At 43.6% G+C, this 9,220-nt stretch overlaps 1 pseudogene; it reads right to left on the minus strand.

Annotated features, from left to right (window-relative positions):
* Positions 1 to 3,027: 3,027 nt before the first annotated feature.
* LOC128571020 (heterogeneous nuclear ribonucleoprotein U-like protein 1) lies at positions 3,028 to 7,132 on the minus strand (annotated as a pseudogene).
* Positions 7,133 to 9,220: the final 2,088 nt, after the last annotated feature.

Raw genomic sequence — 9,220 nt, forward strand, 5'->3', positions numbered from 1 at the left:
GCTCGTTTTTTCTATTTTTAGTAGAGGTGGAGTCTCATTCTTGCTCAGGCTGGTCTTGAACTCCTGAGCTTGAGGGAATCCTCCTGCCTTGGCTTGCAAGAGTACTAGAGTTATAGGTGTGAGCTACCACACCTGGCCGGAAATCAATAGTTTTAATAAAGAAATCCTACTAGTCTGGCAGGTGAAGTTTTGGTTGAATGGGTGTCTGAATTATAAGATGAAAAGGAAATGTGTATGTCAGGTAGAGAGAGTATAGGGTTGTTATTCAATTTCCCTCCACTATTCAACTTGATTTTTTCCTGATTCACAGTAAAGCAAATTTCTATGGTGCCCTAACTATTTGTGCTGGAAGATATCTCTGCTGTGGTGGGGTTTGGGATATGCTACCCCAAATATGGCACTTCGGTGCCAAAATATTTAATAAGATCTTAGCAAGCAGAATACAGTGACATATTTTTAAAAGTAATACATCATGATCAAGTAAGTTTTATCTCAGTGATGCAAAGATTAGTTCAACATAAGTAAGTCCATAAATGTTATTTGACATACATAAATCCATAAATTTAATTATGTAAATCCATAAATAAAATCAGAAACAAAGACCATATGATTCTCATTGATGCAGAAAAGGCTTTTGACAACATCCAACCTTCCTTCTTAATAAGAACACTTTAGAAAATAGGGTGGTTAAGTGGGACATTTCTTAAACTAATGGAGGCCATCTACAACAAACCCATAGCCAAGATCATATTGAATGGGGTAAAAATGAAAACATTTACACTCAGAACTGGAACCAGACAAGGATGTCCACTGTTGGCATTGCTGTTCAACATAGTTCTGGAAGTCCTAGCTATGATCTGATGCCTGGAAAACCCCAGGGAATCAACTACAAAGCTCTCAGAAGTGATCAAGGAATATAGCAGCATCCTGGATAAAAAAACAATGCCCACAAATATAGCACCTGGACATTTGATAAAATAGAAGAAGCAGGAAAGTCCCTCACACTTCCCACCTGCCCTTCACCCTAAAATGTAGGAAGGATTTTCTGACCTGACTCGGAAACAGGTCAGAAGACTCTCCTTTCAGAGGAACTTTCTTATCTCTGAAGAGAGAGACACAGAGAAGAATTTGAACACACAGACCTGCTAATTTCCCTCCAGTTTATTACCATTAGGTCATACCCCCTTTGTCCAATTATATTTCTTAACAACTGCACACTTGTCATCAAACTTAGCATAGAAATAAGCAAGCTTAACTGTGTCTTTGGGTTTTAATTTCCTTATGAAGGCTCCCATGTCATGTAAAACTTATATTAAATAAGTTTGTATGTTTTTCTCTTGTTAATCTGTCTCTTGTTATGGGGGTCTCAGCCAGGAACCTAGTGACAGGTAAGGAAAATCTGTCCTCTCTCTTGCAGCTGTATTTGAGAATTTATGCAAAGCTACCAGGAGCATTATTAAAAAAAAAAAAAAAAAGATAAAGTGTCTCAGTTTGGGTTCCCCATGAGTGCTAAGACTAAAATTTGGGGGTAAGTGGTTTATGTGTGAAATGATTCTGAGCACGAGGAAGTACAAGTAGGCGAGAAAAGCTGATAACGTTTGTCTGGTTGACTGTGCTCCTGTGTGGGCAGCTGGTGATTTTCTTTTTTTTTTACCTTGCTTCCTTCCTGCTAAAAGGTACCATGTCATTTACTGAAAGAATACAAAACAAAACATGGCAAATGCCCTTTTTTTTTCTGAGACAGAGTCTCACTATGTCACCTTCGGAAGAGTGCCATGATGTCACAGCTCACAGCAACCTCAAACTCTTGGGCTTAAGTGATTCTCTTGCCTCAGCCTCCCAAGTAGCTAGGACTATAGGGGCCCGCCACAAAGCCCAGCTATTTTTTAGAGATGGGGGTCTCACTCTGGCTCAGGCCGGTCTCGAACCTGTGAGCTCAGGGAATCCACCCTCCTCAGCCTCCCAGAGTGCTAGGATTACAGGTGTGACCCATTGTGCCTAGCCATGGCTTTTCGTTTTTCTTTCTTTCTTTTTTTGCAAACACGTTTTTAATAAGTGCAATTTGTTAAAATCCTGTTAAAATGTATGGGTGAAAGGGAAGTAAAATAATCAGAGGACCACTGTGGGAAAAACTTTTGGGTCCGGCACCTGGGAGACCAATGAAGAGGCAGTGGGAGAAACTTCATGTTCTAAAGGAAAGGAGCTTCCCTCTTCCCTCTCACCCACTTAATCCCACCAGAAACTACCAAGATGCCCAGAATACAAGGTTTCAAGTTCGATAGTCACACTCTCTCCAAACACAAAAAGCAGTTACAATTCAACTGAACACAGAAGCTTGTGTGCCAAGTTATGAGGAACTGAGATATGGTATATAAAAAGTTAGGTTAATGATTCTGCAGTTTTTTTGTGTGTGTGTGTTTTGTTTTGTCACCTGAACTCAGCAAATAAATGGTTATCTTGATGAAAAATATCAATGTCCAACCCACAGCAAAAACAGACAAATTCTAAAAATTAAAAACAAAAGCATAATTACCAAAAAAAATACTAACTGTTTCCTCCCTCTACATTTTTTTGTTTGTTTCTTTAGGAGGCCCAGGCCAGGTTGGAACCCACCACCCCTAGTGCATGGCTGGCACTCTAACCATTGACTACAGGCACCCAGACTGCATTTCCTTTTAAACTTTTTAAAAAATTCTTAGTTCTCTTTGTTTGTTAGTTTGTTTTGTTTTGTTTTTTAATTCTGAGAAGTTGACGGTAAAACAGCTCCTAAAAAATTTACAACCAACTGCATGAAGGTTTGGGAAGCCCAGGAGCTGGAGCAAGGTAGGATGAGTGAATAAGAAAGGGGTCTCCCTTAGTCAACACGGCCTCACTGTGTGACCAAGGAGAGGGTGGAATTGTTTAGTCAAAAGGAAGAAAGTAGGAAGAATAGGAGGTGGGAGGTTGGAAGGTTAAGGGGAGAGAAACAGAAAATAAAAGGTCATTGTTTCCTGTTTGAATCCAGAGGAAAAAATGCCTGGCCGCCCCTCAGAGAGGAGGCAGTGGGCTGGAGCGAGGCAGCCCTGGGACGACCCCATCCCCGGCACCACAGGACCTAGTGGGAGCAGAGGAGCAGCCGAGGCAGGCGCTGCTGGACGAAGGTGGCGGGGCCTCCTCCGGGAGCCTCTGGGGCACACTGGCTATTGTGCTTGGGCCACCCTGTGTGTTCCCAGAGTAGCTCCCGCAGTTGTAGTTCCTGTAATAAGCTGCCCCTGGCCCTGGCTCTGATGGTACTGGTTCCACTGCTGGGCATACTGCTGATACTGGCTATACTTGGACCGAAGGTAGGTCTGTGCGGTGCGGGGTGGAGGGGGTGTCTAGGGCACTGGCTGTAGCCTCCGAGGCTCCCATAGTTGGAGGCAGGTGGTGGCGGAGGTGGTGGAGGTGGAGCTGTGTAGCCTGGGCTGTAACCTCCTTGGCTGTAGGGCAGCTGGCTGTAACTCGGCGTGGAGGACTGTCACTGCTGACCGTGGGATGTTCCTGTTATTGTAGCTGCTGGCTCCTGGGGAGTTGCAAGCAGGGCGTAGCTGGGCGGCGGTGGAGGCTGCCAGGGTGGTGGTTGTGGCGCATTAGTTGTTGGGGTGGTGGCTGTTGCTGGGAAGTCCGGTTGTAGCTGCCTTGGTTTTTGGAGTTATTACCCCGGTGGTTGTACCCCAGCGATTCTAGCTATAGCCACCACCTGCGCTGCGGTTGAAACCTCCTCGGTAGTTGCTCCCTCCGCCAAGGCCTCCTCCTCGGTTCTGCAAGCCTCCTCGGTTGCTTCCAGGGGGCCTCGGTTGTCATAGCGCTGGAAGCCACCACCTCGGTTGTCAAAGCCCTTCTCGGGGGTGGCCCAGCCTCGCGGCCTTCCTGGTTGTATTGCCCCACCAGCTTGTCTGCTGCCTCGTCCAGGAAGTCCCCAACATCTGGCAAGCTGAAGTTGGCTTTCATTTCTAAGACCGTGTCATCTGGGAAATCCTTCCCTTCCTTGTGGGTTCGCTTTATTGTTTGGTCTTTCACGTCTTCATCAGTGGGGCAAATTACAATAGCATTCCTCTGGAAGCCTTCAAATGCTCTCGTTTTAGTCTCTGGGCTGACCCATAAACGTTTGTGTGATCTAGGATGCGTTTCTTGCAGGCAACGATCTGGATAAGGCGGTTGAGGCCCTGGGTGGCCTGCTGGATCAGGACATCCCAGCGGCCAGCACAGTTCCGCTGCCGCCCTAGGCCCATCACCCGCATTTTACCCACAATGACATTGGTACCCAGGTTGTTGTACTTCTTAGAAGGATTGGAGGCCCATGTGGTCTTGCTAGGGGCAGGGAGGCCCACCCTCATCAGAATCTCACATTCTGCCTTGCTCTTTGGTCCAAAGGGGCCTCAGATCCACTCACTAAGGGGAAGGTGCTGGTTGAAGGTAACTTTCCCCCCACCTCCCCACCCCCAAGCTTCCTTCTGGATTCGGAAAGCAATGCCCGTCCACTTCCCATTTTTGGTAAATGAAAGTTCCACATCATTTCCACATTCAGAGTCCGCAAAGCAGCCAATCTCATTGCTCTTTGCAAAATTTCTTCCCAGTACCTCCATAGCCATAGGAGAAAGGCTGTTTTGCCCAGCTGGGTGCTGCAGGAGTCCAGGGACCAGCCACCACGGGTGACCTGGGGGTCAGGCCCTGTAGGTGGAAGGTGCTTCACAGAGATTTCCTCATTGATCTTCATTTCAAAGCACAGGGGGCCCCTTCTATTCTCACCCCATAGCTGGCACAGGCTCCTGACCACAGGTGTGCAAAGCCCTTGCTGATTAGTGGACAGCCACTGATCCGATCTCAGGCCACTTTGAAGTGGAGGTCACAGTTATTTGTGCCAAAGGCAACAAAGGTGTCATCAAAATCATCTCCATCCTTTTCAGCGAGAGGCTGGAGTGAGCGGTCCCTCCCGTCTTCTCAGTGCTCAGAGTACCCCAGGGCAGGGTTTTCCTAGTAAGGCCTCCGGTGACTCTGGAATTGCTCTCTGTCTGTCTGAGCTGAGAAGCTTCAGGTGGGAAGAAGCTGGTGGGTGCTTTTGGCTTTATCTGTCTTCACTTCTGGGCAGTAGGCCTGTTGCTGCTGCTCCATTTCCAGGGGTCTCCTCTCATAGCCTGATTTGATGACTTGCGTCTCAAAGAATTGATTCTGCCTGGTACCATTGTCTGCAGCAGGCACTTGTAGTCCCAGCTACTTGGGAGGCTGAGGCAAGAGAATCGCTTAAGCCCAAGAGGTTGAGGTTGCTGTGAGCTGTGACGCCACTGCACTCTACCCAGGGCAACATAGTGAGACTCTGTCTCAAAAAAAAAAAAAAAATCAATTAAATAAGTAAATAAATTATCAACAATATTGATAATCTCCTAACAATACCCAATCCCTTTTGTGACTTTCCCTGGGATTTAATGCAGTTTTTTTTTTTTTTTTTTTTTACATCTCATGTATATTTAACCTATAGTTAAATTTCTGTGGCACACAAATTATGTTGATTTAAAAAAGAGTGTAGAAAATGAACACACTTACTGTGCTTTAACCTTTTTAAGAAAATAGTCTAACTAATGATCTTTAAAATTTTTTGTAGCATGTCTAAGGTCCTCTCATACCACATTAGTGTGCCATGGCACACTGGTTGAAAATCACTGATCTAATGGTTCTGTGGAACATGTAACCTAAAACCAACTAGAAGTTGGGGTTTGAAACACCCAATGATTGTGCTTCCTTCAACTTTTAATCCAGGATTTCCTGCATCAGAATCACCTGGAGGTGCCTGTTAAAAATTCAAATTCCTGAGCTCTAACCCGAACTTACCAAATTTGCACCTATAAAGCAGAGTGCTGTGGTATAGGTGTGTGCAGCAAACACTCCAAGGATTATCGTAAAAACTATTTGACAATCTTCAGTCCAGCTTGAAATCTCACTTGAAATCTCATCCCAGCAGTGGAGATGGTGTCTGTCCAGAAGCACAAACTGTGGAATGTGACCCTAGTAAGGGTGCCAGCCCAAAGTGCCACATCCCCATAAATGGCCCAAGGACACCTTCTGCCTGACAAGTTATAGCGTCAAGAAAGCTTCCTTCACACAGCATCTTCCAACTGGCCACATCCCAGTGTTCTCTTTGCAACTTCTGCAGACCTCAGATCCCTCCATGGTCAAGTTCCTTTATCCAACCATGATGACTTTGGAGGGAGAGGTGTAGAGATGACACATGAAAAAGGCTCGAGCACAATGTAGAGTTCGGGTGGACTGCTCAGAAAGTGTTTATGGAATCAGTGAATGGACGGCTGTGTCCTCTGTTTTCTTTGTTTCCTGTCTCATTCTCTCTTTGTACCTCCCCTCCTCCCCTCCACTATGCCCACCCTTCCATAACATTCCTCCTGGTTTCTGATTCCTCCAACCAGCCTTTGCCCTCCTTCTCTATATGGGTATAATACATTACTAAGTTGGCCTGGCATGGTGGCTCAAGCCTATAATGCTAGCACTCTGGGAGGCCGAGGCGGGAGGATTGCCTAAGCTCAGGAGTTGGAGACCAGCCTGAGCAAGAGCAAGACACAATCTCTACTAAAAATAGAAAAAGTAGCTGGGCGTTGTGGCTGGCATCTGTAGTCCAAGCTACTGGGGAGGCTGAGGCAGGAGGATTGCTTGAGCCCAAGAGTTTGAGTTGCTGTGAGCTAAGAGGCCATGGTACTCTAGCCTGGACAATGGAGTGAGACACTATCTCAAATAAAATCCCAAAAATACATTACTAAGTTATTTGTCATTTTTTATTCTTATTAAACATCACTTTATCTTTCCTTAATTTACAAAGACTATAGACATTTCATACTTGTGTCTATTTCTCAAACTAGTCTTCTTTTTTTTTTTAAATAAAATCTTTTATTAGTTCACAGTGCTTTATCTGAGATATCTGACACAGAGTAGTTAAGTTCTCTGTGGTTGAGGTATCACAAGGCTGAAAACAAGGCTGAGTGCTCATCTGGAGGCTATGGGGGAGAAACTCACATCCTAGCTCATTCAGGCTATTGACAAAATTCAGGTTGCTGAACTTGTAGAACTGAGGTCCTATTTCTTTGCTGACCACGCTTAGCTCTAGAGACATCTTCAGTATTTGCATGTGGACTCCTTAGATTATCAAACCACCAATGACATATCAAATACACCTTTTTCTTTGAATCTCTGTCTTTTGAAGAAGATTCTCTGCTTTTAAGAAGCCACATGTAATTAAATTACATTAGGCCCACTTGAATGTCTTCTTATATTTCGGGCATGGGATTTTTTTTTTTTTTTTTGCCAACCTTTGTTTTATTTATTTATTTTTTTTATTGTTAGAGATTCATTGAGGGTACAATAAGCCAGGTTACACTGATCGCAATTGTTAGGCAAAGTGCCTCTTGCAATCATGTCTTGCCCCCAGAAGGTGTGGCACACACCAAGGCCCCACCCCTCTCCCTCCTTCCCTCTCTCTGCTTTTCCTCCCCTCCCCCATGACCTTAATTGTCATTAATTGTCCTCATATCAAAATTGAGTACATAGGATTCATGCTTCTCCATTCTTGTGATGCTTTACTAAGAATAATGTCTTCCACTTCCATCCAGGTTAATACGAAGGATGTAAAGTCTCCATTTTTTTTAAGAGCTGAAGAGTATTCCATGTTATATATATACGACAGCTTGTTAATCCATTCCTGGGTTGGTGGGCATTTAGGCTGTTTCCACATTTTGGCAATTGTAAATTGAGCTGCCATAAACAGTCTAGTACAAGTGTCCTTATGATAAAACGATTTTTTTCCTTCTGGATAGATGCCCAGTAATGGGATTGCAGGATCAAATGGGAGGTCTAGCTTGAGTGCTTTGAGGGTTCTCCATACTTCCTTCCAGAAACGTTGTACTAGTTTGCAGTCCCACCAGCAGTGTAAAAGTATTCCCTTCTCTCCACATCCACGCCAGCATCTGCAGTATTGAGAGTTTCTGATGTGGGCTATTCTCACTGGGGTTAGATGATATCTCAGGGTTGTTTTGATTTGCATTTCTCTAATATATAGAGATGATGAACATTTTTTCATATGTTTGTTAGCCATTCGTCTTTCATCCTTAGAGAAGGTTCTATTCATGTCTCTTGCCCATTGATATATGGGATTGTTGGCTTTTTTCATGCGGATTAATTTGAGTTCTCTATAGATCATAGTTATCAAGTTTTGTCTGATTGAAAATATGCAAATATCCTTTCCCATTGTGTAGGTTGTCTCTTTGCTTTGGTTGTTGTCTCCTTAGCTGTATAGAAGCTTTTCAGTTTAATGAAGTCCCATTTGTTTGTTTTTGTTGTTGTTGCATTGCCATGGCAGTCTTCTTCATGAAGTCTTTCCCCAGGCCAATATCTTCCAGTGTTTTCCCTATGCTTTCTTGGAGGATTTTTATTGTTTCATGCCTTAAACTTAAGTCTTTTATCCATCTTGAATCAATTTTTGTGAGTGGGGACAGGTGTGGATCCAGTTTCAGTCTTTTACATGTAGACATCCAGTTCTCCCAACACCATTTATTGAATAGGGAGTCTTTCCCCCAAGGTATGTTCTTGTTTGGTTTATCAAAGATTAGGTGGTTGTAAGATGTTAGTTTAATTTCTTTGTTTTCAATTTGATTCCAAATGTCTATGTCTCTATTTTTGTGCCAGTACCATGCTGTCTTGACCACTATGGCTTTGTAGTACAGACTAAAATCTGGTATGCTGATGCCCCCAGCTTTATTTTTATTACTAAGAACTGCCTTAGCTATACGGGTTTTTTTCTGGTTCCATACAAAATGCAGAATCATTTTTTCCAAATCTTAAAAATACGATGTTGGTATTTTGATAGGAATGGCATTGAATAGGTAGATTGCTTTGGAAACTATAGACATTTTAACAATGTTGATTCTTCCCATCCATGAGCATGGTATGTTCTTCCATTTGTTAATATCCTCTGCTATTTCCTTTCTGAGAATTTCATAATTTTCTTTATAGAGGTCCTTCACCTCCTTCGTTACGTATATTCCTAGGTATTTCATTTTCTTTGAAACTATGGTGAAGGGAGTTGTGTCCTTAATTAGCTTCTCATCTTGACTGTTATTGGTGTATACAAAGGCTACTGATTTGTGGACATTGATTTTATATCCTGAAACATTACTGTATTTTTTGATGACTTCTAGGAGTCTTG

The sequence above is a fragment of the Nycticebus coucang genome, chromosome 18 (genome assembly GCF_027406575.1).
Source record: "Nycticebus coucang isolate mNycCou1 chromosome 18, mNycCou1.pri, whole genome shotgun sequence".
NCBI classification, from domain to species: Eukaryota; Metazoa; Chordata; class Mammalia; order Primates; family Lorisidae; genus Nycticebus; species Nycticebus coucang.